The sequence below is a fragment of the Lissotriton helveticus genome, chromosome 6 (assembly GCF_964261635.1).
Source record: "Lissotriton helveticus chromosome 6, aLisHel1.1, whole genome shotgun sequence".
NCBI classification, from domain to species: Eukaryota; Metazoa; Chordata; class Amphibia; order Caudata; family Salamandridae; genus Lissotriton; species Lissotriton helveticus.
The window spans coordinates 237750887-237778014 of NC_136067.1; positions in this window are offsets into that span (position 1 = coordinate 237750887).

Consider the following 27128-nt stretch of genomic DNA (forward strand, 5'->3'; position numbering starts at 1 on the left):
GCTACGACGGCGCATCATCACTCCTGCACTCTATGGTGGCCACTCATACTCCCACGCTGTCCATGTTTCTGCGGATTTCCCGCATCTCAGCAGTCAGCTCCATCTTTACAGATTGTATGTTGGACCGAAGGGTGTTGAAGAGCGACTCCAGAATGATTTCGTGATGGGGGCCTCTCCTACCTCTGACTGGGCCTGGGGAGTCGCCATCGGGCCCAAGGGAGCCGGGAGAGGGCGGGAGGAGGAGGCTTTCTAAAAAAGCTCTTTCAGTGATGTCTGTTTCCATGTCCTGGCCGTGGACATAGTCCCAGGTTCTCCAATGTAATGTCAGGAGCGAGGTAGTGCCTGCGCCCGCTTTGCCACACAGGGATGCACGCCCAAATCCGATTTCAGCTCAAGCCCAGGGGGGGTCACCCTGCACCCCTTAGTGCTGACGTGTCCAGTGTCCTACATAGCCCCAGGGCCCCAGGCTCTCTCCCCCAGCGCCCCAAGGTACAGACTGTTGGGCGTGGAGCAGTGGCAGAGAGGCCCAGCTCTGACTGAGCCCTCTAGGCGACCACCACCAAGAGAGTCTCAACCCCATCCGGCGGGCCCCTTGGGGTGCCACGCCACCACTGACCCACGCAGGATGACCACCTCCTTTGTAACCACCTCTGGTGGAGCGCTCCCCTTTACTGGGCCAAAGCCAACAAAATGGCGCTTCCGTTCAGTCCACAGGTGCACCAGGGGACAAGGCTAGGGGTATTGTGCAGAGAATGAGACTCCACGCCATGCATGGTGTCTGTGCGGGTGCAGCTCATCACCAGTACCCTCTGGGCAAGAAGAGTCGATTCCCTGCCTGCCAAGTGAGGCCCCACGACTCCGGCGTGGGGCAGCTCAGGTGCACTCCAATCCTCCCAGGTCATGTCTCCGCCTCAGGCCTCTCCCAAAGCACTCGGGATCCTGGCACCCCCGCAGCACTCCTCACCTCTCGGGCCCGGGTCACCAGCATTCTCTAGGGTCTAGGCGCTAGCCTCTCCTTGGAGCCCCTCTCTCCGCAACCGGTGCAGCCGCCTTCAAACGTGCATGGCCGCAGTTTACACCGCTGGAGCCGCCATCTTCCCCCTTCTCTCTGCGACGGCAGCTGCTCCGGTCCTCGGCTGTGGACTTTCAGCCGGGCCACTGCCCTGGACAGGCCGCGGGACTCCGTTGTCCGCTCTAGGACCCAAAGTGGCCTCTCCGCCTCTAGCATCTTCCCCGCTCGCCACTACCACCATCGCAGGGGGTCAGCAGGGACACGCCCAGGATGCAGAAATAGTGGGCCCAGTCCTGTCTCGGGCCGCCACGTCAGGCACAAGAAAGCTCGGGATGGCTCCGCCAACCGAGCCAGCAACCAGAAGGTCGAGCCAAGGACTTCCGGTCCCAGCGCCGCTCGGGCCCTCCGCGCCCCTGCTCTCACATCAGGAAGAGGTTGGTGCTAGGGCAGCTCGCTTCGGCTGACCTCGTCACGGGTCGCCTCTGTCTTGAGGCCTTTACCGACGTGCCACGGGCGCTCGCCTCCATCGCTTGCAGCAGGTGACCGCAGAGGAACCCGCAGACTCCGAAGGTAAGGACAGACCGGGGACACACTCCGCCACCAGATTCAGTGGCCGGCTGCTCTCGAGGGTGCTATTAGCCGCTATAGGTGGTGGGCGACGGGCAGGAGCTCCGCAAGTTGCTGCCTACCTCGCCTCCATCTTGGCCACGCCCCCCCGTAGCACTTTTAGATACTTTTTTATCAGAACACAGAGGTGACAAAAATGCAATAATAGCAGGCGATTTTAACTGCACATTTGAACCCCTGGATTTTCATGACATAAATTTTAGTGAGGAGGATGACGCTCAGTGGTCGATTCCTCCGCTGGATCTTCCTGCAATAAAAAGATGGTCAAGTGCAGCAGTCCAGTTAAAAGTTTTTTGTCTAGAACAAGGGGTCAGATCAGTTAACGGGAGATCGATTTCCGACAAACAGGGTATTCCTACCTTTAGTACGGGGCAGCGTACCGGTCGAATAGATTTTTTCCTACTCAATAAGGAGTTCTGGTCAAATTTAATAGATATGGTGGTCTGTGAACGGCCCGAAAGTAACCACAACCCGCTACTACTCTCTTTACGCTCCTCGCACACATTCTGCGGAGCGAGGTTGGCACCACATACAGATTATGTAGAGGACCAACTGACAAATGGCACTAGACGTGTCAAATGGGCAAATGTGACTAAAAAAGAAGAGCATATGAAACAAATGAGTATGTTGGTAGATAACGCCCTAGGTACCCTTCAGACTTGTGTAACCCAGGAAGAATTCAATTTTATTGTTGTGCAGGTCCATGAGGATCTTTTTACCAAGCTCAACAGATTTTTTATTACTAAAATTAAAAAAAACATGATTCACTCTGGCTTTAAAGCTGCCGCCTGGTACAATACTTCTTGTCGCACGGCCTATAGGAGTTTAGCTGTGGCAATCAGGTCAAAAGATAGGGAAGACATACGCAAGGCTAGGACTGCATACAAGGCAGCCCAATATTGTGCCAAAACGGACTGGGACGAACAACATTGGGCGGAACTGCTTAAAGCATGTTCTGGGAGAAACATGACTGCTTGTGAAGTGGCTCACTGCTTAGAGGAGGCAGACCTGGAAGCAGAGGTCAGACCGGGACCAGGGTTCAATTCCCGGCTCGGCGGGGTCTTGAGTCCTAAAATGTCCATGGACTCGACAATTCTCGCTCCGGTGCCTACTCGATTCACGGGTTCACACTCTGCGTCTCTGGGCAATAGCTTGCTTAATCTCCACAACTGCCCCTCGCGGCTGGATGCCTGGCTTTCAATTGCTGATACCCTGCCGGGGTTATCTCACAGGGGAATACCAGGACGGGTTCCCTAAGCAAGCGCTTAGAAACCGCTTGGTGATTTGCGCTATATAAATTCCTGTACATTTACATTTACATTTACATGGTGAAGTGGGGTAGTGGGTCCCCCAGCACGGTGCCCACGAACCATGTGGAGCCAGACCAATGGGTCTCACACTTTAAAGCCCAGTTTGTATGTTCTGGAGTTGCACACAATCTATTTGAAATCCCATCTCCCATTTCCACTCTACATTTCACCAAGAAAGAAGTGGAAAATGCTCTACTCCTAGGCCCAAGAGGCCGGGCCCCTGGGCCTGACTGCGTTCCTGCTGATCTATTCCTCCATGATATAGACACTTGGGCATCATACATTCAGCTTCTTGCGACTGCTATCGCTAATGGAGCATCTATGCCCGGTACCTGGGCGGGAGCAGTAATACTCCCATTTACAAAAAAGGGGATTGTTCCCTACCTGGGAACTATAGGCCGAAAAGCCTTATCAATTGTATTCAAAAGGTATCACCAAGGTTGGTACTAAGTAGAATTCAGGCTTGGATGGGGGAATGTGACATCCTCTCCCATCTTCAGGCGGGGTTTTGGTTGTGCACTAGCACTGTAGATCAGGTGCTTAGGTTTATCCTTATATACTGGCGTACCGTAGTACTTGGGAGAGGCTCTTTCTACGCAGCCTTTGTCGACCTTAATTCGGCATTCGACCTCGTTCCCCGTACCAAGATGTGGTGCAGTTTTTTGAAGATAGGTATGCCTGTTGACATTGTGGCTTTTTTTATTACTTCACTATAGGTCCATGCATACATAGTTGTGATCGTATTTATTACTTCACTATAGGTCCATACATACATAGTTGTGATCGTATTTATTACTTCACTATAGGTCCATGGTGCAACCTATGTCCTGATGATGGTCATACATAGTTGTGATCGTATTTATTACTTCACTATAGGTCCATGGTGCAACCTATGTCCTGATGATGGTCATACATAGTTGTGATTGTATTTATTACTTCACTATAGGTCCATGGTGCAACCTATGTCCTGATGATGGTCTCGCTACATCATACTGTATGAGACCGAAACGTCGACGCAACGACACTTCTTTGTAAATAGTATCAACATTGATTGATTAGGAATCTTGTATATAATCTGTACAAAATTACTGTATATATATGGAAGATATGTAAATACTGTCCATATCTATTTCAAAAAGTGTCTTTTGGTACTGTTTGTATTTCGAATAAGTGAAGAAACAGTGTACCATTTTGTTGCCGAATGTGGATTGATTTATGATTTAAAAGTAATATGATTGAATAAAAAACAAATGATTTACTATTTGTATTTTCTCTTGATGAATGGAAATTTATGTTCACTTTTGTGACAATCCTTGAACTGTGTAGTAATAACCTAAATAGTTTGCCTAAGGAACATTGTCTTTTTGTTATTTTTTTATTAAGCTGCACGCTGATAACTATGTGCAGGTAAGATGGGATGGGCGGGGAAGCCCCACTTGAGGAGGGGGTGAGACAGGGGTGCGTTTTAGCTCCCACCCTCTTCTCAATATACATTAATGGGGTAGTGCAATATTTTGAGAATTTAGTTGGGTCCATAATTGGCCTCCCTCAGTCCACACCGTTATTACCCCTATATTTAGACCTGGGATGCCATTCGATTAGGGATGTGGCACACTATAGGCCAGTTGCATACTGGAGGAGGCTTTGGGTGACACCTGAGCTTTCACACTATGCTTTGGCTCTATTAGAAGTTAGAGAAACTGAAGTCAGTAGGAAAATTCTGTGGTTAAGGTGTGTCAAAAATACTCTCTCTGGGATGGGGATGTTTATGGACATCCCTTGCAGAAAGCACATTTCCAACTAAAACCAAACTAAAGGCATCTTATTGGAACATGGTCATTATGAGGCGGTTTGCAGCTTCCACCAGCCCCTCCTTGTCTAAAACCTTCCTTGACAGTAAGCATGAAGCAAAATATGAGGGTTATTGGGATCTAATTACCACCCCTAAAGACAGGAAGCTGTACTACCCGTTTTGGGTGGGATCGCTCCCTACTAATGTTTTCACTAATAATTGGTGTAGCTCAAATAGTAGCAACTGCCCCTTTTGTCCTGATATGAATGAAGCACTGGTACATATTTTCTTTGCCTGCCCAGTGTACCGCAGACCTAGGTCCCGATGGCTGAAACCCAGATGCTCAAACTTGGGGACCAGGCTCAGCAGCAATGCATTCAGGATTCTAAAAACATCTGTGGAATTGCCCATAGTGATCGCTGTTTCAAAGTTCCTGGGATGGGTGTGGGTGATTCGTTGGAAAGAAAGGCAGCCCAGGTAAACGCTCATGCCTATGACTTGTAGTTTTATATGACCAATCTAGCACTATGCACTTTATTGTACTGATGATTGTCCGTAAATAGAAATAATGAAGGCTGGTTTTCTAGATGGCAGCACTGCCGGGTGCATTTTAGTGTTTTTAAGCTATTTATTGTATTATCATGAAATTCCATGGGTGCTGTTACAATTTTAGATACTATTACTAAGATGTATGTTCATACATTTTATTTTCACCTCCATGTGTATGTTGTTTCAACTTTCGTGATTTTTCTTTTAATTGATAATAAAGTTTATGACTATGACTATAAAAAGAAAGTGTTAAATGCGCCTATGGTCTCACATTACATTGAGAGAAATCATAGGGAAAATGATTTAAGAGGGACAGTCTTATCCGGAATCACACTAAATGTGAGAGGTGGCGATGTGGAGGAGCTGCTTCTTTAAAAAGAAGCATACCTTATTTTGAAATGTAATTGCACCGTCTCTCGTCTGAATGAAATGACAGAACTTTCATGGACATGAAACAAACTGATGATAAAGACCTTAAAAACTACAACGCCCATAATACACCTGAGCAATTAGTGATGTTCAAGTAGGAGTAAACAGGAAGTTCCTTTAGCTACCAAAACGAAATGGTTGTGTGGTGATCGAGAGAGGCTGGAAGACTGCACCCGCGAGCAACAGATACAGAAAAGAGAGATGCCGTTCGTTAACAAACAGGTTCACGTTCCGTTATTAAGAATGTTAGCGGTTAAAACAATGAACCATAAGAGAGCCAGCAAATAATATCCCACATGTCATTCGCAAGGAAAAACAGTTCGGCAAGCCGCCGGGAGCATTTTTCACGAAAAGGAAACGCTTTCCACTAACAAAAAGGTACGCGCATCTGCACCACAGCGATTATCAGTATTAGCTGCAGCAACAATATATCGCATATTTGAAAATAATGATACAAATGTCACCCGCAGGAAAGAATTGACTTGAATAGTCCTTCTTACACTATGTAACATTGGCGCCCAAGAATGGAAAGACGCCGCCACCCACGATCCAGGTATACGGCACAGACACATTGTGCAATTCATTAAAAATATGGCTTAGACGTTTTCTAAACACTAAACAATTGATCCTTTTGCCCCAACAGCCCCCTATGAACATAGAAATGACCTGCGTACAACAAAAAATTGGTGAATACAAATCTGAACACTGCAGGTAATTCTTTAATTGTATAGTGTATATAAATAGAGAGAAGGCGAGGCTATTAACGCACTGACACACATGCATTTATGTTTACTCACTAGATTTCATCTACACACTGAGTCAGACTAGAAATCAAGAAGCCCTGATGAGTGTCCCATGAGTTTCACTGGGACTTGAAACGCATCGGCATTGGCATTTACCTGAAAGGCATTTTTTTGAAGGAATAGACTGGCATTTATTGTCCCCTCTAAAATGTATAAATACTAAACCTAAATGGTCTGTTGTAAAAATTAGCGTGTAAAAAGAAGGTGCATCACTGTATGTCTTAAATGTTACACATTTGTTGTCACAATATTTTTTGTTTAATTGTTTGTTTATGAATTATGTTTTTGAATGTCTAAATGAATAGTGTCTCCTTTATATTCAGACACTTTAAAAATTTAGAAGATCTGAAATGTTAAAAAGAAAAAGATAAAGGGCCAGATGCAGGTAATTTGATATTTCCGATTCTTAAATACCGACTCATACCGAATCGGTATTTCCGAATCGGAAATTGTGATGTAGGTAAAAAATATGTAAAATTTACCGATTCTGAACGACTCGGAATCCGAAATCCGTATTTACTGATTCGGTAATTTCCGAATCGGTAATTTCCGTTTCGGTAAAACCCATTCATTCCTATGGGCCAAGAGGCCCGTAGGAATGAATGGGTTTTACCGAATCGGAAATTACCGATTCGGAAATTACCGAATCTGTAAATACCGAATCGGAAATTTGAAACTGACACACATGTGAGCCTGTGAACCAATCAGAAACACCAACCACACCCAAAAACAAAGGTACAGTGGAATCAACCAATCAGAAACAAGCACCCCTCCCCAGTACCTGGGAGTGGCCACACCCATGCAGGTGCAGAAACTGAACAGTCAGGAGAGCAGGAGGACAGACAGAGGAGCAGGTTTCCCTGAGCTCACCTGAACAGCACAATTGAGACCCAGGATGGCCAGAGGGATGCAGCAGAGCGCAGGAGGAAACTGAAATTCAGCCCTGAAGAACTGCAGGTGCTGGTAGAGGGGGTGGTGAAACACTACTGCAAAATCTTTGGCAAACAGTTTCTGCATGTTGCAGAGTCTGTCAAGCGCACCACCTGGATTGAGATCCAAGCAAAGGTAAATGCCATCGGGGTCACCCACCGGGAAATTGATGATTTAAAAAAAAGTGGTATGACCTTCGTATTATCACCAAAAAGAAACTAGCTGCCCACAGAAAAGAAGCTGCAGCAACAGGGGGAGGCAAAAACCAAGCACCACGACTCACTGCCATTGAGGAGCTTGTGGAATCCACCCTAGAGCCGGAAAGCATCCATGGCATTGGGGACGCTGACAGCACCGCCAGAGCTGCAAAGAAACAAGGTAAGAAGCATGGACATTATCATTAACCCATTTCCCTGTTCCCCTTCCCCACTCTGTGTGCCTACATCACACTCCAGGACAGGTTTTACTAATGCCCAGCAATGCTTCATGGGAGACGTAGTCATAGGTAGATAAAGCAATGCAGTCAGCATACCATACAGCAAGGGATGCAACACACTACTAGCAGAAGCAAATGAGGAGCAGGCAAATGTGTGATAGTAGTGTGATTTAATCAAGACACACAGGTGAACTACTCCACTGACACAATGTCCATGTCTGTCTACAGGAGAGTCATCGCGCAGCACAGCAATGGATAGGGAGAAGAGGAGAGAAGAAGATGGTCCCAGCACAGTTCAGCGAGGGAAGAACACAGAGCAAGCAGCCAAGACACCTGAGAAAACTACCACACCACAGCCTCAGTCACCTCTTTTGTTTGGGACTCAGGAGTCAGTAGCAGCAGCACAGTCCCCCACACCAAGTACACCGTCACCTGTGAAGGGAAGGGCAAGGCGGCTTGATGTGCCCCCTCTCCGCATTCTAGAAACAACTGATGAGGAAGAGGAGGAGGGTGACATGGCAAGCAATCCACCAGAGTCTGCCAACGCTGAGCAACAGCCCACTCCAAGAGCTGCACGGGCCAGTGTACCAGTCCGAAGGGCACGCGAGAGAGCTGAAGGGCAGGACGGTCAGGGGGTCTTCTGCGGTCTGGAGGCCACCATGGTCAAGGTCCAGTGCCTGCAGGAAAAAGCAATGATGGGTGTTCAGAGGCAGGTGCGCACCACTAACAACAAGCTGGATAACATCGACAAGGGCATAGGGAACATTTCGGACAGCATGCAGTCGCTGGCAAATGGCATGACCGACATGACCCAGTGCATGACAGTCCTGTGCGACAAATTGGACAGGGACCACTTGGAGAGGCACAAGGCTCGTGTGGGTTTGCGCCAGCAGACCAAAGCATTAAACCGCTTTGAAACTGCAACCTCCCTGCTGTGCAGACGGTCAGTAACGATGCAGGATGCAATTGTTGACTGCTGCACCGATTTTTCTATGGGGATGGGCAGAGTGACCTCTGCCATGGAGCTGATGCTTATGCAATAGACAGCCACTACAGGCGACACATGTGTTGGTGAAAGTGAGGAATCCACCAGCAGGAGTGGCGCAAGCACTCCTGTTCAGGAAATATGCAGGAGCGGCAGGCGTCAATCCACAGAGCCAGGCAACACCGAAAGCTGTGAAACACAGCCATGTCAGTCCCATCCTGTAATCCGTGGACGGAAACAGTAACTATGTCATCAACCCAAAGGACAGGTCACGGCAGGGTTAACTGTGACCCCCCAGTCATGGACATTGATATTTTGTGTTACCATTGTGTGGTATTATTGGAAAGACGTAGTGAAAATTAAACTACGTACATCATAATCTTAGCCTGTCTGTGTCTCATTACTCACTCAGAAATATTGCTGTGTGATCTCTGCCCGTCTTAGTCTCCCATCTGTTGCTGGTGCTGCTACTGTTGCATAGGGCTCCGTCTGTTCTGTGTCATCATCAATGTCCTCATGATGTGTGATCTCCACCTCTGTGCCTTCCTTGGTGGCAAGATTGTGTAACATGGCACAGGTTGCAATGATTTTGCAGCACAGGATTGGAGTGTACTGGCATGCCCCTCCACTCTTGTGGAGGCAGCGAAACCTGCTCTTGAGGAGTCCAAATGTGCGCTCCACAACGTTGCGTGTAGATCTGTGAGCCACATTGTAACGCCTCTCACTCCTGGTGGATGGGTTGAGGTAGGGGGTGAGCACAAAGGACCGCAGGGCATATGCACTATCGCCTAGGGGGGAGAAAGATTGCCATTAGTTGCATTATCATGATACATTCATCTACTGTGACTGTCAGGGTGTGTCAATACCTAGCAGGTATCCGTTGCCAACATCTCCGGCAACTAGGCGTGTGTATATGCCACAATTCTGGAATATGTACGAATCATGGGTACTCCCAGGGAATTTGGCCACGATGTCGATGTTGCCAGCGTTGCATATGACCTGCACATTGATGGAGTGCGTCGACTTCCGGTTCCTGTATATGTGTTTTGTGGCTGCAGGTGGGCAGAGTGGTATGTGGGTGCCATCTATGCAGCCTATCACGTGAGGGAAGTGTGCCAGTTGATACAAATCAGTCTTGGTCTTTGCAAGTTCCGCAGGTGTGTCAGGGAATGAAATATAATGCTCCATCCTCTGCATCATGTCGTCAAGGAACCTCCTGAAGAAACAGGACAGGCAGCCCTGGGACACACCACCTACTGCAGCTATCACACTTTGGTAACTCCCAGAGGCAAGCAGGTGTAGGCTGCACAGCACCTGCACATGGGGTGGGATGGCGTGCGCCCTTGGTGTTGGGTGCTCCAGGAGTGGGTGTAGGTCCCTGATCAGGTTTAGGATGGTTTGGGGATGTAGCGTGTACCTTTGGAGTATTTCAGGCTCTGTCAGTTGGAAAAGTGTTATCCTCTGCCTGTACACTTGCTCCTCCCTTAGCCATTCCCTCTCTCCTGCTGCCTGTTGTCTTTGCCGCCTTGCAATTACGTAGAAAGCCGCCATTCTGGTAACACTGTTGCATTTTGGGCCTCATTTTATAGCCTGCACCTGGTTACCACCTGCATTCAATCCATGGTAAATACCGACTCCTAAATACCGAATTTCCTTAAAATCGGTATTTTTCGGATTTTCTACATCTCCATGCCCATTATTTTACCATTTTTTATTTACCAAATCGGTAAGTAAGAATTCGGTAACTGTGTATTCGGAATATTCCGAATCGGTTATATACCGACTCTTATTTTTTGATTCGGATAAATACCGACTCATATTTTCCGATTTGGTAATAATTACACTCCTACATCTCATTTCCTGGATACCGGTCGGTAACGGCCAAAATTACCGAATTTCGGCCGTTACCGACCGGTATTTGCCGACCTACATCTGGCCCTTAATAAATAATCAGATCCAAGCGTAATCCAATGTTGGTTCTTGTAGTGTGTCTGTGTAATTAAATAGCAGTACCAGGAAACAGTAGCCAGGTTATTCTCACAGTTTCTACTTTAAAGGCCCTACCTCACTACAGTCCTAGGGTGAAACCTCCCTTTAAAAAAAAAATCTTTCTAAATGTGGCATTTTCAAAATAGTACTTTAAAAAATGACTTTTGCATGCAGAAACAATTTAAAAGTCCTATTGATTTGAGTCATTGATCATGACTCTATCTAGTCCCAAACTGAGGTTATACATTATAGTGTGCTATAATGAAACTCAGTGCTTTTCCATTTGAGAGCCAGCCTTGCCACAGTGAAAAACAACTTTACACATTTTTCACTTGACATGAGATGTAAAACTGAAGTACACATGTCCTACTTATAAATAGCATGCAAACCACCCTATGGGCACTTAGGGCCTAACTTAGGGGTGGCTTATCAAAAAGTTTTTTTTTTTTGCAAGGTTGAATGTACAATTTTAAAACTGCACTGGTAGCCTGCAGTGGAAGGTCTAGGGTCATGTTTTCACCTGTAACTTCAGTGATGGTACAACAAGTGCTACAGTCCACTAGTGATATTTAAGTTACATGTCCTGGGTACATAGAGCACCATACACTAGGGACGTATAGGTAAGTTAAATATGATAATGAGGTATTAGACAATTCTGTATCTTTTCATGAGTCAGAGCCGATACATCTGGGGCCCAGATCGTTTCTTATGCCGACGATACGCAACTCCTCTTCACCTGCAGAAAAGATCATGAGTTTGATGGAGAGAGAATCCGGGACTGCCTGGCGCTGGTCTTCGACTGGTTCCAACGGAACAGTCTGAGGGCCAACTCGGGCAAGTCTGAGATTTTATTTTTTGGTTGCGTCGTCGAGCCGGATTGGCAGCATTGGTGGCCGTCCGACATGAATCCTCCCGCTCAGTCCTCCCAGGTCGCTAAAAATTTGGGCGTCAAGTTAGACAACCAGTTGGCGTTGCGAACCCACATTATTGGCCTGGCCGGTACCTGTTACGGAATCCTGAAGATGCTCCGCAAATTTTTGCCTCTGCTATCGGAGGATGAACACAAAACCACTGGGTATGGGCTCCCACAGGCATTGCTTGCCACACTTGTGTAAGAAACAAAACAGTTGCAAATGCCACTACTTTTTTCAAAATAACATTACTTGAATAAACATGTGAACCAAACAATATGTTTACCGTGAAATAAATTCAGTTTGTTTTAATCTTTTTTCATTTTCATTTGACACTTCTATTTCAAAAATGATCTCACAATGTATTGTACAAATATTAAAAACCTGAGGTGCGCAACAAATATCAAATACAGTGATGACAAAATTTGTCAGATATTTACAGTGTAATACAACTTATTCACCATTCAATCTCCACTCATACACCACTCAATCCACTACAGATAGACAAACTCACGACAAAACATAAATGATTCGAAACGTTACTGGATGCACTCTCCAGTAACACAAGCCAATTGTTTTTTCAGTATTTACAAATTCTAATAGGTTAAAGATTCAATAATAGACTCTGTTTGGCTATTAACGGGGTCTACGCGTTTCGAACTACCATTCTTGCGTAGTTCTCTTCAGGACCAATCTTGTACTCGACAAGACAAGCTAGAAGGGTTGTGATCCCAATTTGGGAATCACTGTGCACTCCCAGGTTTTGCCTGGCTCGCCTATCTGTTAGGGACGAGGCAGGCGTGATGCATGCAAAAAGCGTTTCCGTTTGTTTGATCGTTATATTCTGCGCTGTCTAGGTACACGGTGGATCGCTCGCGTCTGAAACACCCGGCGTCTGAATGCTGCATTGATTTTCAGGCCTGAAAATCAATGCAGCATTCAGACGCCGGGTGTTTCAGACGCGAGCGATCCACCGTGTACCTAGACGGCGCAGAATATAACGATCAAACAAACGGAAACGCTTTTTGCATGCATCACGCCTGCCTCGTCCCTAACAGATAGGCGAGCCAGGCAAAACCTGGGAGTGCACAGTGATTCCCAAATTGGGATCACAACCCTTCTAGCTTGTCTTGTCGAGTACAAGATTGGTCCTGAAGAGAACTACGCAAGAATGGTAGTTCGAAACGCGTAGACCCCGTTAATAGCCAAACAGAGTCTATTATTGAATCTTTAACCTATTAGAATTTGTAAATACTGAAAAAACAATTGGCTTGTGTTACTGGAGAGTGCATCCAGTAACGTTTCGAATCATTTATGTTTTGTCGTGAGTTTGTCTATCTGTAGTGGATTGAGTGGTGTATGAGTGGAGATTGAATGGTGAATAAGTTGTATTACACTGTAAATATCTGACAAATTTTGTCATCACTGTATTTGATATTTGTTGCGCACCTCAGGTTTTTAATATTTGTACAATACATTGTGAGATCATTTTTGAAATAGAAGTGTCAAATGAAAATGAAAAAAGATTAAAACAAACTGAATTTATTTCACGGTAAACATATTGTTTGGTTCACATGTTTATTCAAGTAATGTTATTTTGAAAAAAGTAGTGGCATTTGCAACTGTTCTGCTATCGGAGGAGCACAGGAGGATTACCGTTCAGGCTCTTATCGGTTCGAGGCTGGACTATGTCAACGCTCTCTTTCTTGGCCTCCCCGATTACCTGGTCCAGCGTCTCCAGGTGGTGCAGAACTCTGCTGCCCGGGCAATCTTCGGTCTTGGTAGGCGAGCCCGTGCCTCGGGGTTGCTTCAGAAGCTTCATTGGCTCCCTATTAGGAAGCGGATCCTGTTTAAGTCCCTGACCCTGATGCATAAAGCTCTGCATGGATCAGGGGCGGGATATCTGCAGCGGAGGTTGAACTTTTATCATCCAGTTCGTTCTCTCCGCTCGGAATCCCTCTTTAAAGCTGTGGTTCCACGGGTAAGGAAGGCTCGCGCTGGAGGGAGATCCTTTAGCTGTCGAGCTCCCCAGGTGTGGAATTCGCTTCCGCTTGCCTTGCGCAGTGTTTCCAATCTGCTTCAGTTCAGGAGGAGCCTGAGGACGTGGCTTTTTAACTCTTAGTCTGTTTCTCTATTAAATGGTTTGTTTTATTCTCCTTTAGGTTTCTGTTTTTACTGTTTTTACTGTGTTGTGTTACCTTTTATCAGCCGTTGGTGGAAAAAGCGTCGGGACACTCCTGTTCGAGTAGCCGTACGCTATACAAAAACAACGTAACATAACATAACATAACATTGTATCCTGGATGCTAGTGTCCTTGTGTGCAGGGTGATTTGACCAACACTAAGTCCATCAAAAAGTGAGGTTGATCCTGGAGAAGGAGCATTTTTCTACAACAATTAAAGAACAGAGGAAGATTTCCAAGCCCTTGACCACTAGGCCTATTTATGGAGATTTTATCTCACTGTAGGTATGTAATCAATCTTTCTGGTGATGCTGCTTTGGTTAACATTTCTACACTTAAGCACAGAGCATGCATTAAACATGTCTGTAGATCTTCCAGAGAGAAACAAAGTCATTAGGGGCATTCATAAAGAAGGGAAGAGTCAAGTTTATCGACAGCACAAACATCATAATTCATAGTCAAAACAGTGTGTTAATTGGTACTAAAAAATAAATAAAGATAATTTATTCAGAAAATATGTTAACACAAATTAAAAAGCCTTCCCAGAGGTATAAAACAACAACACCTTTAACTAGTAAATCACTGCACACGCTTATCACAATGTGATTTGCACAAACAATTTCATACATATTGCAAAACGCACACACAAAAAGCTCTTAGGCAGAATTAATTGTAGTTAATCACGCAGCCACTTCAAGTCTAGTTGACCTCAGGAAAAATAAATGTAGTTAATGCAGTCACTACCAAGTTGGTAGAATCACTTTTACATATTCTGAAAGCATAAGTTCAACGTGACATCCCCAACAGACGACACAAAGGAAAGTCTACCTGGCACTGGGTCAGATATAATATGGGCAAAAAAGAGCAGATGCTCCTCAGTCTCGTCAGAAAGCATGCATGCCTGGTACAGGGTGGACTTTGCCTATTAAGGGGAGGGGGGCATTTTGCTAAAAACACATCTGTGGACAAGGTATCGTACCTAAACTGTACGTAAAGCGTGCACGGATACACTGGACAAATAAAATTAAGAAATTGCTCAGCTTTTGCCACATTCTTATATAGTATAAAGAGCCTTGTGCAGCTACTTGTAGAATTAGACGATTTTATTTGGGCAATAACTCTCTCCCAGTAGCAGTTTTTAACATCAGCTGCAGTAAGCTTAATGTAGGAAGGCTCTTCCCAGAATGTATCCAAACCTAGATCGTGGAGTGATTTCTTAACATAGGCTAGCCACTTTGGGCCAGATGTAGGAAGGCCATTACTGGTGGGTAACGGCCGAAATTAACAAATTTAGGCCGTTACCGACCGGTAATAGGCTTTCGTGATGTAGGGGCAGAAATTAAGGATTCAGTAATTTACCAAATCGGTAATTTAAGGAAACGGTAAATTAGCGATTTCTTAAATACTGATTCGGTAAATTACCGAATTCCTAATGTAGGGAGCACTTAAATGAGTGCTTATCCCATGTTAAGATTTGTTATTTACCACCAACTACAAGTTGGTGGTAAATAACGAAAACACCCCAAAAAGCAATTTAATGCAAATTGCTTCAGTGCCATGTTGCAGACATACATGGCCTTAGGGCATGTATGTCTGCAACATGTGCACCCATACACAATTGAGGGGTGCAACAGGGTGTCAAAGTGACACCCTCCACCCTTCAATTTTTTCCCCCCTTATACCGAATCGGTATTTACCCATTCGGTAATTGACATTCATTCCTATGGGCCTCCAGGCCCATAGGAATGAATGGCAATTACCGAATGGGTAAATACCGAATTGGTAAATACCGAATCATACAGATTCGGTAATTTTTACCGAATATTTATCTACATCCCATTTACCTATTCTGAATCGGTCCAATTCTGTATTTAAGAATAGGTAATTTGGAATTACCTACATCTGGCCCTTAATCTTTTAGTGCTGCTTAGGTTAAGAATGTCAGCACAGCCCTCTCTATAGGAATGTAATTCTTCAATGGACCATACAGACCCAATAAAGTAACAGCTTTAATTAAGCTTGTTTGAGATCAAGGTCCAATCTAATTGGAACTAAAAGTGTGCCTCTTCCCACACCTGTAAAATGTCTTATAAAATTATTCGTGTTGGTCCCTAAGGAACCCATATGACAGTGTCCCCATAACGCTTGGACATACATAGATGCACTCTTAGGTTGCGCTTTACAACTATCCATAGCTGGAAGAACTGGATACCAGGAGGGCTTTTTTGCAAGTCTAACAATGGCCGCAATTCTATGGGTGAACAAGAGTGAACTTTTTATAATCAAGAGGCCCATGACCCCAAGTCAGCCAAACGGATCGCTAGTAATCAAACTCCGTCCTTGTCCCTTTACAACACTTCCTGACCCCGGTAAATGATTCTCATCACCTTCTTCCTCTTGACGTAAGTTATCTGCTTGATTTTTGTGCATTGATTTCAAGGAGGTGCAGCAATTAAAATGTTTTAAATCTGCCAACCAATGGTTTTCAAACCAGCCCTAGGGGCCGATTATGGTGGCAGACGGACCTGCGTCCGTCCGCCACCCCAGAGTAGGAGGGACCGTACTATGTGCACCCCCCACCCCACCTTCACCCCTGGGGGGCCCGCAACGGGCCCCCAAACAAAAGTCCGTATGCCTTTCCACGGCGGAAATGCCGCCGTGGAAAGGCATAGTACTCCAGACATCCTAATATGCCTGGCGGTGTCTGATAGACACCGCCAGACATGTTAGAGCTTTTCCGCCGCGGTCGGAAGGCGACCGCAGCGGAAAAGCTGCAGACGGTCTTCCTGATCCCCCAGCCATCCTAATCTGGCGGGGGGTCTTTAAAGGCTCCGCAGCTGTTTTTCCGCAACCTCTAGGCCGGCGGACACTTCCGCTGGCCCGGGGGATGCGGAAAAACCACTATTATAATCGGCCCCCTAGTTTGAGCAAGCAGAAGGGTATAGTCAGCGAAGACGAGGGCAGGAATGTTCTGCTTTCCTGGCGCAGCAGTGTCAATGTCATAAATACTCACGAAGTTGACACAGTGTTTAATAATTCAAAAGGAAAAGAGTGGGAGCTAAAGCACAGCCTTGGCGAACACCTATATTGATAGTGATTTTCTAAGACAATATGCCGTTGACATCACAATGAACTGTGGCAATGTTCCCCTCATGGAGGTGCACAATGATGTTTAACACATTGTCAGGGATTCCCAGCCCATTAACAACCCATCAGAGTTTATTCCTGGGGACCAAGTCGAAAGCGGCTCTAAGATCAATAAACACCACTAAAAGGGCTCCACACCAAACATCCAAAGTCTTCCACTTGGTCCTCAAAAAGCAGAAGATCTGGTCAATAGAACTGGTTTTCGACCTGAACCCTAACTGGAAGTGGGAACGAATATGCTTATCCTCACTCCGGTCTAACAATCTCTCCAGAACCTGTTTACAAAAAAATCTTTTGTAAATTGTCCAGGAGACTGATGGGCCGGTAATTAGACAGAATATTCGGGCTTCCTTTTTTAAACACAGGAACAACCTCTGCCCCCTTCCATGAAGCAGGGATCTCTGCACCCCAAAATAGCATTGGAAACAGTGTTTATATAGAGAACCCAGATACTTAGATCAGATTTTTAAAAATCCACTGGGATCTTATCCAGGCCCGGTGCCTTACACAATTTGTCAGAGGAGAGCGCTGCACCAGTCTTAGATAGGTTGAAAATTGCCAGAAAAGTCTTCCTCGCTGTTGAAAGTGAGTTTTCTGTGAATATGAATACACGTTCCCAAAATGGGTAACCCATTCACTTGGGAAAATAGATGATTCCGCTGGCTTAGGAAAATTCCCACTGCCCAGTCTCACTACCCATATATTTTAGGCATATTTCCTCTGGTCATTTTTTGCAGAAGCTTCTGTGGTCTTCCAACCTATTCATTTACCAATTTGCCTTGGCTTGCCTAAAACAAGATCGATATAGTACCCTACAGTCCGTAATCTCATGCCTCACTCCTTTCTTTACAGATTTAAGGAGGCATTTCTGCACTAATGATAGACCCACCCAGCCTAGTAAGCCTTGTCCGACTTCTTCCAAAAATTCTTTAGGAGGAAATTTGTAAGGCCTGAAATCTGGCTTTAGTCAATTGACATCAGTTGGAGTCAATGACACCAAAGACCACTTGTGCTTAAACTACTTGAGGGACAAAGCCTAGCTTTGTGGGGAGAAAACACAGGTGCCCGCTGCATATATTGATACAAATAAACTAATGGAAGATGGGTGTTAGAACTGGGGGTCTCTAGTTGGCAGAGGTAGGTACCACTGTCCAAATAGGGACCCTTGCTTCTAGTCAGGGCAAGGAGATAACCCTCTGAGATAACCCCTGCTCACCCTCTAGGTGGCTTGGCACGAGCAGTCTAGGCTAACCAGAGGCAATGCGTAAAATATTTGTACCAACACTCACAGTAACACAGTGAAAACACCACAAACTGACTCCACAACAGTTTAGAAAAATAAAGGTATTTTAATCTAAACTACACAAGACCAAAACGACAAAAATCCAACATACACAGTTCAAGAATATGGTTTCAAAAAGAGTTCTTAAGGTTGCGTTAAAATTCTTTAGGTTGCGATAGAATTCTCTACGTTGCGATAGAATTCTCTACAGATGCGTGAAAAGTTCACAGTTGCGTCACGTTTACTCACAGTACCTTTTAGTTGCAACAAAGTTCCAAAAGCAGAAGCTGGTGTGGTGGAAAACAAGCGATGCGTTGCTCCTGAGACCCTGGGGAGGCGATGCGACAGCCCCGCTGCAGCAGCGGGCGTGTTGCGACGAATCCGGTCTGTATGGGGAGGAAGGCCACTTGTATGGATTCCGGTGCGTAGGTTCCGTAGGAAGTCTGTTCTTGCAAAGGTACGATGCGACGATCTCGTGGGGGCTGCGACGATCTCCGGGGCGACGATGCGCGGTCCAGCGGTGATCCTCTCTCTCGCAGTTCCTCGATGCGATGGTTCTGCGACGATGCTCGCAGCAACGTGATGCGGTCCGCAAGCAAGCGGTGCGGCGATCTCACCCAGCGACGACAGGCTCTGCGACGATACTCGCAGCAATGTTCGATTCTCCCGCACCGGTCTGGTGCGTCCCGCAAACGAAGGATGCGACGTCTCTGGCAGCGGCGTTAGGCGCTGCGACGATCTCGACCTCGGTAGTGGCGGGAAACTTCTCGCACTGTCGGGGATGCGCTCCGCAAGCGAGCGATGCAACACTTTTCAGTATCAAAAGTCTCTCAAGCTTAGTTTCAAGCTTCCCAGCACAGGTATAACTTCCAGAGGCCCCACAACTGGATCAAGCACTCTAGGAAGGACAGAACTCTCTCAGCAGAGTTCAGGGAAGCTGGGGGTGAAGTCCTTTTGTTCCTGGGACTTCAAAACAGGGAGCCAGCTCTTCTCAGGCCTTTGGAGATTCCTTCAAGCAAGGGGACACAGCACAAAGCAAAGTCCTTCCCCTCTCCATGGCAGCAAAGCACCAGGTCAGTCCAGCAGAGCAACAGCAGGACAGTCTTCCTTCTTCAGTTTCAGCTTTCTCCTTGGCAGAGGTTCCTTCTTGATTTCCAGGATGATCTAATTTTCTGTTGTCAGGGGTCCTGTACTTATACCCCTAAAGTCTTTGTTCTCTCTGTGCATGTGGGCCCTGAGCCCTGTCTGAACCAGTTCTGGTGTTTCCTGAGTACTTTGTTTTGCTGGCTGCATCTTTCCTTTCAGAGTGAGAGGCAGGGTCCTCAGCCGCCCAGCAGGGGGGTGGAGCCAGCATTGTGGAAGGCAGGCACAGCCCTATTCAGCCCAGGTGCTAACTCCTCCCACCACTCCAGTTGCAAATGCAGTCATTCAGCCTAGGGCTGACTCAGCCAGCCTCCTGGGGAATTCCCCAGCCCCTGTCACTCTCAAACCAGACAGTCAATACACAAACAGGCCCAGGCACACAGAAGGGTCAGAAAAGAGAACAGCAACTTTCTAAAAGTGCTGTTCTCAAACACAGGATTTAAAAACAATCTTTCCTAAAAGATGTGTTATTAAAATCTGAGTTCAGGGATACTAGATACTTATGTCCTATCTTGTTCCTGTGGGAAGAAATGCTGTAACCACTGTAGCCAGCATCCCCCATGTTAATCTATGGAGCAAGATAGCCTTACAATAATGAAAAACGAAAATGGCTGTAATTCACTACCAGAACATGTTACCTGCACCAGTACATGCTCTACCTTTCCCATACACTGCACCTTGCCCAGGGGGGTACCTTGGGCCTTCCATAGGGGTGACTGATGTGCACGAAAAGGGAAGGGTTAGGCCTGGTCTGTGGGGACATTGACCAGGAGGACATGGCAGTTCTAAACTGCACACAGGCACTGCAGTGGCAGGCCTGAGACACCATTTTAGAGCTACTCATGTGGGTGGCACAATCAGTGCTGCAGGCCCACTAGTAGCATTTGTCATCACCAGCCCTGGCACACCCAGTGCACTTTACTAGGGACTTCATGGTGATACAAATATGCCAAACATGTATATCCAATCAGAATAACAATTTATCTAGGGAGCACTTACACTCTGGCACTGATCAGCAGTGGCAGAGTGTCCAAAGCATCTAAACCAGCAAAAACGAAATCCAGCACCGCATCAAAAATACAGGAGGTAGAGGCAAAAAGATAGGGGGAAACCACGCCAAAGATGCCAGGTCTAACAATGGGTAATAGCAGTCTGGGACACACAGGGCAGATGCTGGTTAAACAATAGATTCTGTGCAAGCATGGAGTGCTTAAAGTTTACAGATAAATAATCACCCAGTACTCTGTTTCAAAAGGGCCCACCCATCCCACCTGATGAACCATTGAGTTGTCAGATACTGCTGAATGTGCGAAACTGGTGTTTGCATGCAGCCAAAAGAGTACCTTGTTTTTAAGATGTGTAAAAGATTCATTATAGTTAGGGCCAAGTGCGGAACATTAGACAGTACTACCACATGAGGGCAAGCCTCCGAAGGGAGGTTCACCATAGGAAGATGTCACTCCTGAAGCTGTGGAAAAACCATTTCCCAAACAGCCTGCCTTGTACTTCCGATCTGACACTAGTCAACCCCCTCTTTGACCAAAAGGGCAGGATTAGCTAAATCTTTTGGCCTAGCTCCCATCTAAATGAAGGTATGAATGAATGGGTGCCTGACCGCTGGACTCCGCTTCATTGACAAAGCAATTTGTGGAGGAAATTACGCCTTCCCCAGGGGGAGCAGGCAGAGAAAGGGTCAAAGACCGAGGTGACGGGAGTAAATTCAACTGCAAACTTCTTCCTCGATAACTCCCAGCTGTGCATAAAGTGGTTTAAGTTTAGACTCCAAGATATTAGTTACAATAAAGTAACAGCTTTAAGTAAGCCAGTGCAATAACATGTTTGAGATCAAGGTCCAATCTAAGTGGAACTAAAGGGGTACCTCTTGTCACGCCTGTCAGAGCTCTTATAAAATTAATCCTGCTGGTCCCTAAGAAACCCATATGACAGTGTCCCCATAACTCTGTGCCATACATAGCTGCACTCTTAGGTTGTGCTTTATAAATATCCATAGCTGGAAGAACTGGATACCAGGATGCCTTTTTTTAAAGTCTAACAATGGCCGCAATTTCTATGGGTTAACAAGAGTGAACTTTTTAAAATCTTGAGGCCCATGACCCCAAGTCAGCCAAACGGATCGCTAGTAATCAAACTCCTTATCCCTTTACGACACTTCCTGACCCGGTTAATGGTTCCCATCACCCTCTTCCTTTTGCAGTAAGTCATCTGCTTGATTTTTAGTCAGGGCTGGACTGGCCTTGCCAGGCACCAGGCAATTCCCCGGTGGGCCGCCAGGGTGGGGGCCGGTTTTGTTACCGGGGTTGGCAATATCGGCCCCCTGTAACAAAATTGTCCCTATCAACAGGCTAAGCTGCAACCCCCCTCCCCTCAGGGGGGAAGCGGGGGGGGCAGCCAAGCAATTTGCCAGGACCGGTTTAAGTTCCCAGTCCGGCCCTGTTTTTAGTGCATGGATTTCATGGATATGCAGCTATTAAAATGTGTTAAATCTGTCAACAAATGGTTTGCAAACCAGCCCTAGTTTAAGCAAGCAGAAGGGTATAGTCAGCAAAGAAGAGGGCAGGAATGTTCCACCTTCCAGGCACAGAGTTATCAATGGCATAAATACTCAAGAACTTGATGCAGTTATTAATATACAAAAGGAAAAGAGTGGGGGCTATGGCACAGCCTTGGCGAACTGATTTTCTAAGATAATATGCCATTCACATCACAATGAACTGCGGCAAACCCCTTAAAGCATCAGCAATAAATACCTCGCCCTGACCTCCAGAGGCCGCCTTTGGACTTGTCGGTGGTGGACGGGTAGATTGACACGTGATTGCACCCTCATCATTTTTCTGGAGGGAAAAGTCATCAATCACCACATATTTGACACTCCACCTTTGTGGGGAATTTCCCTGTGAGGACGAAACTCTCCATATGCGTTTTTTGTTTGAATTAACAATTCCAAATTAATTTTCGTAACAGTTTCAAACCAAAAATTTGTAGACATTTGTTTTCCCGGGAGGAGTAGGAGGGGGGGCATTCCAAAAATCATTAAGATTACACTGGGCAAAAGAAAAGAGGAAGAGCTAAGCAAAAAAGAGGGAGTTCGAGAGACAAAAAAAGTCAGAGCTGAGCTACAGAGAAAGATAACTTTGCACTTGGAGGCGAGGGCCCTGTGCAATTGCGCACTCAGCCCAGGCCTTAGAATGTGACTGTTACTAGTAAGCATAGTTTACCGGGCGGGTTGTTCACAAGGACATATTATCAAGGGCATTATCGCCGCTTTAGCGGCAGTTTCCTGCCGCTAAAGCGGCGATATTTAACGCAGTTCTTGATAATATGCCCCTTAGTGTCCGTTTAGTGCGCTCACTTAAGTACATTGCCCCCCCTCCCAACTGTTGTCACCCCTTTTAAAGCCCTGTTTTTATGCTTCACTTCGAATAATATTAGCTAAAGGCACGGTAATTCAAAGATGACGTGATTTTTACCTGTTGGCTGTCCGGAATGGCTAACGTTTAACTCTTCACTTAAAATGTTGAAATTCTTCCATTCAGGTTATATACGACGGAGCGTTGCTGCTCCGAGATCCCACAATGCAGCGCGGTCTATAGGAGGGTGTCGATCCAGGCGAGACCGCACCGCCAGGCCGGGCACCTGCGCGTCGAGAGCAGCTTCCACCAGCCTGTGTGCATCGGACTGAGCATCACCAACTTCCTGAAACTGTTTAAGTGCGAGGGCCCCTTTCACCGCGTGCTCAGCCTCAGACCTGCCCCCCGCCAAGCCAAGTTGAATAACTTGTTCTGTGTTCCTGGCAGCGTTAGCTGTCATTGTATGTCAATGTCATGTTCACCGAAAAAAAACGTCTCCGGCTGCCCAGTGGCTCGAAAACTAAAGCGTTAATGCCTGGATTTTGGGATGGCAAGGCTTACCTAATAATAAAGTCATTTTATGCAGCGCTTCGTACTGCAGTTTTGCCGTTTCCAAGCGCTGCCATTAACAGAGTGACTACCACCGAAGTAACTGGCCCCTGGCCTGAACAAGCTTAACTATAGCTTTTAGCTAATGGAGTCACGTTTTTCGACATAACATTAATCCACATTGCTCATGGATTTCATATTCTGAACGTGCTCCGGTTTACGATCGGCAAAACTTCTCCAATCTTTTCCCAATCACTCACTCAACCCTTTGTTGCTCTAAATAGAATTAGTACGAATTCTTTGAATCCTGATTCGACTGTTTTCAACAGACACGGGTTCTTGTTGGTTCTGCTCTTTGAAACTGTTTAATGCCGACAGTAAAGCTATACATATTTCCTTGAGGGTGTGGCAGTTATCCACAATACACTACCTTCACCCTAATATCTGCATTTTTGTTTTTGCAATCGAAACATTAATTACATATATATTTCTCTTAATATTAACTCTAAAGTTGTGCTGTGAAAGTTTGTTCACAGCATGAATAATAATTTTTCTGTATCTCATCCACACCAAATCATCATAATGAATATAGATCTCCTTTTTTAATATTTGGTCTTTGAGCAGTTTGGTAGACAAAATAAATGGAGTACATTTGAAAAGGGGGGCTCTTGGCCCCCCCCCGCCCGCATGGCGGCGCGGCGACCGCCTCCCCCTCCAAGCCTCTCGGTGGTGGGGCGTGCCCTTCCGGGCGCGCCTCACCGCCGATTGGGTGGCGCCCTCCCTGGCCCGGATGTCATTATAGGACTTCCGGGTCAGGGGGGCGGGCCGCAGGAGGGGCCGGGTGGGGGGGCGTAGCCGCCCCCCCCCTCAGCCCCCTTAGGAATAAAGAGGCAGGGAGCGCCCAGGAGACCCTCTGTTCTCTGGACGCTCCCCCACAGCGTGTCGTGCCCCACGCTCGGGGGCTTCTTGTTTTTCTTTCTTTGTCTTGCAGGTTTCGAAACCCGGGAGCTGGTTCCAGGGCTGCCGAGCTAATTTGGGAATCTTGGCGGCATCGCGAGAGGAATCCCGCGCTGGAACCCAGGTCACCGGTATACGGAGCGGCGGGGGAGCGTGTCACAGGTCGCTTGAGGCTGTTCGGCGGAGACTGAGGTATTTTGCGAGGGCGGGCTCCGCATCGGGGATCTGTGTGTCAGCCGGCCGGTGCATTTAAAGGAGCTGGTCGATAGAAACACGGGCAGATCCGATACCGGCGGTGCAACAGTCTCTTTGATCTGGGCACAAAGGAGTATTTCCCGCCACACAGGGTTAGCGCGGGAAGGTTTGTTGATCGTGTTTTTGAAAGTGCCTCATTAACTCTTTGTTTGTGCGTGTCCAGCACCACAGCCTTGCAGAGCCAATCGGGCTGAATTTAGTGCAGCTTTACACGGGGAGACACGGTAACAGTTTCTTAGGAGTCCACAAAGAGCATTTCCTGCCACCCAGGGTTAGCGGGGGGGGTTATCGTGTGTGTTGGGGGTGTGCCTCACATTGTGGTCCTTTGCTCGGCGAGTTTTGCATCGGTTAACTCCTTGTTCGTGCGCGTCCAGCGCCACAGCCTGCAGAGGCAATCGGGCTGAATTTAGTTCAGCATTGCACAGGGTGGGAAGGGAAGCGAAGCAGGGTCGACCAGGGCAGGACCTGGATGGGAGACCCTTAGAGGATAGTGTGCAATTTTGTTTTCTTAATTGGAAAGCAGGGGTTGTTTTGATTGAAGCTTCAAAGGTGTTTAGTTTAAACAGCCAAAGGGGTGATTAACTGGGGGTCTCAAGCTTCCAGTAAGTTCAAGCCTTTTTTTACAATTTGGTTTCATCAACTGCTCCTGCCTCATACTCCCAGGTACTGATACATTTTCTATTTCAGGCACTTTAAGACGTGGTTGTAGACCCGATACCGGCTGGGAGTACGCAGGATTGGATCGGCAATTTAATACAGTATCGTGGCATCTTGTGCACAGTGAGCCCAGAGGAGTAAACGGCGCAGGATTTGATAGGTAAGAGGAGAACGGGGGGCTCGCATTTCATCGCTCCAGGTAGCCGCCGGGTGGGTCTACGCTAGGTTTACTCACCCCTGGCATAGCCGGATAAGCCGGTGGTGTTGCGGTTGCCGTTGCATGGTGCTTGAAGCCCCCTCGACATCCTCCATCTGGTGAAGGTACAAAACACACGTACGCTCAATTGTGACACTAGGAGTGTAGGCAGCGGTTAACATGCCAGGGCCAAGGGGTGGAAAAGGAGGGTCCAGGATGGAGGTTATGATGCGGGCCATGATGCGGGAAATGAGCGACATTAACAAACGGTTGGGGAAGATGGACGAGCTAGAGGCTCGTATCAATGAGAGGTTTGATGATTCCCCTGGCCCATCGGGTAGGCCTGTTCGCCAGAGGGCGGCCCCCTTGCCAAGGGGGGATTTTGTTACCCCGCCTAAGAGGTCCAAGGCCAAGTAACCCAGGTACACTGCCCCCGCCCCTGAGCCGGTAGTCCCGGTACCTCTTCCACCTATGCCTGTGGTCCCAGCTCCCGTGGCACCGGCTCCAGCCATCCCGCCGGCGCTCCCACCTGTGGGGCCTGCCCTTTCATCCGTGGTACCGATCCCAGTCACGGGCCTGCCGCCACCGGCCGCACCCTTGCCCATTACTCCTGTGCCGCCGGTCGTCCCCCCAGTAGCGCCGGCAGTCCCAGCAGGTAACCTAGACTCAGTTCCTCCAGAATTGGTATCCCGGATAGCGGACTTGCTGCCGTGGCTGCAGAAGGGGGGGGTGTGCTTTGCCTCATCTGATCATGTGGCAGAAGCCGAAAAGTTGGTAGAGAAGATTACGGCTGCAACGGCGGCGGATAGTAGTGCGGTGCCATCATCTTCTTCCCTTACAGGTTCCAGTCCCGCCCAGGCGAATTGTGATAGTGTTCTACCGGCCCAAGTGCCCGTAAATGGTAAGGAAGTGTCGCTGCCTCTCCTAGGGGACGGCCTGGTGCCATCCAGGAGTGAAAACGTGGGGCAACATGTGTCCCAGGCAGTGAAGGAGATGATTTGGGTGGGAAAATATGTAGCAAAACAAAGAAAAGAAGCCTGGTCAAGATCGCTGTGAGTGTGCCGTGTACAGTCTGAGACCATGAGTCCATTGATGACACTATAGTGATATCACTGGGCTATAAAAATTCCCATCAGCCCACCCATCTGGTGGAATATCGTCACGTGGGAGATGTATCATAAATCCGAATCTTCAAGCAACTGTGACTGCTGCAAAGAAGGATTTTGAGGATTTCAAGAGACCACAGTGATTCACTAGTGATGTCTAATGGGGTGCAGTGCGCGTGAAAAAGGTGAAAAGTGTGTAGTAAAATTGACTCAAGAAAGACCAAAAATTCACTTTATTCAGTATGGTGTTCTTGGTCAAAACTAAAAACAGTGCCTCAATAGTTTTAAATAATAACTAGCCCGAGGCATAGTGCATGGTGGTCGACATGTTTCAGCTAGATGGACAAATGGTCCTAGCTTGATTTATCCACAGGGGCGCCTCTGACCAAGTACAAGTATAATACCATAGTGTAGGATTGATATTTTATTTAAAAGAAGTATTTAAAAAGGATACTTATGGTCAAAAAGTCTAGAATGACCCCAAAGACTAATATTAATGGTACAAATATAAT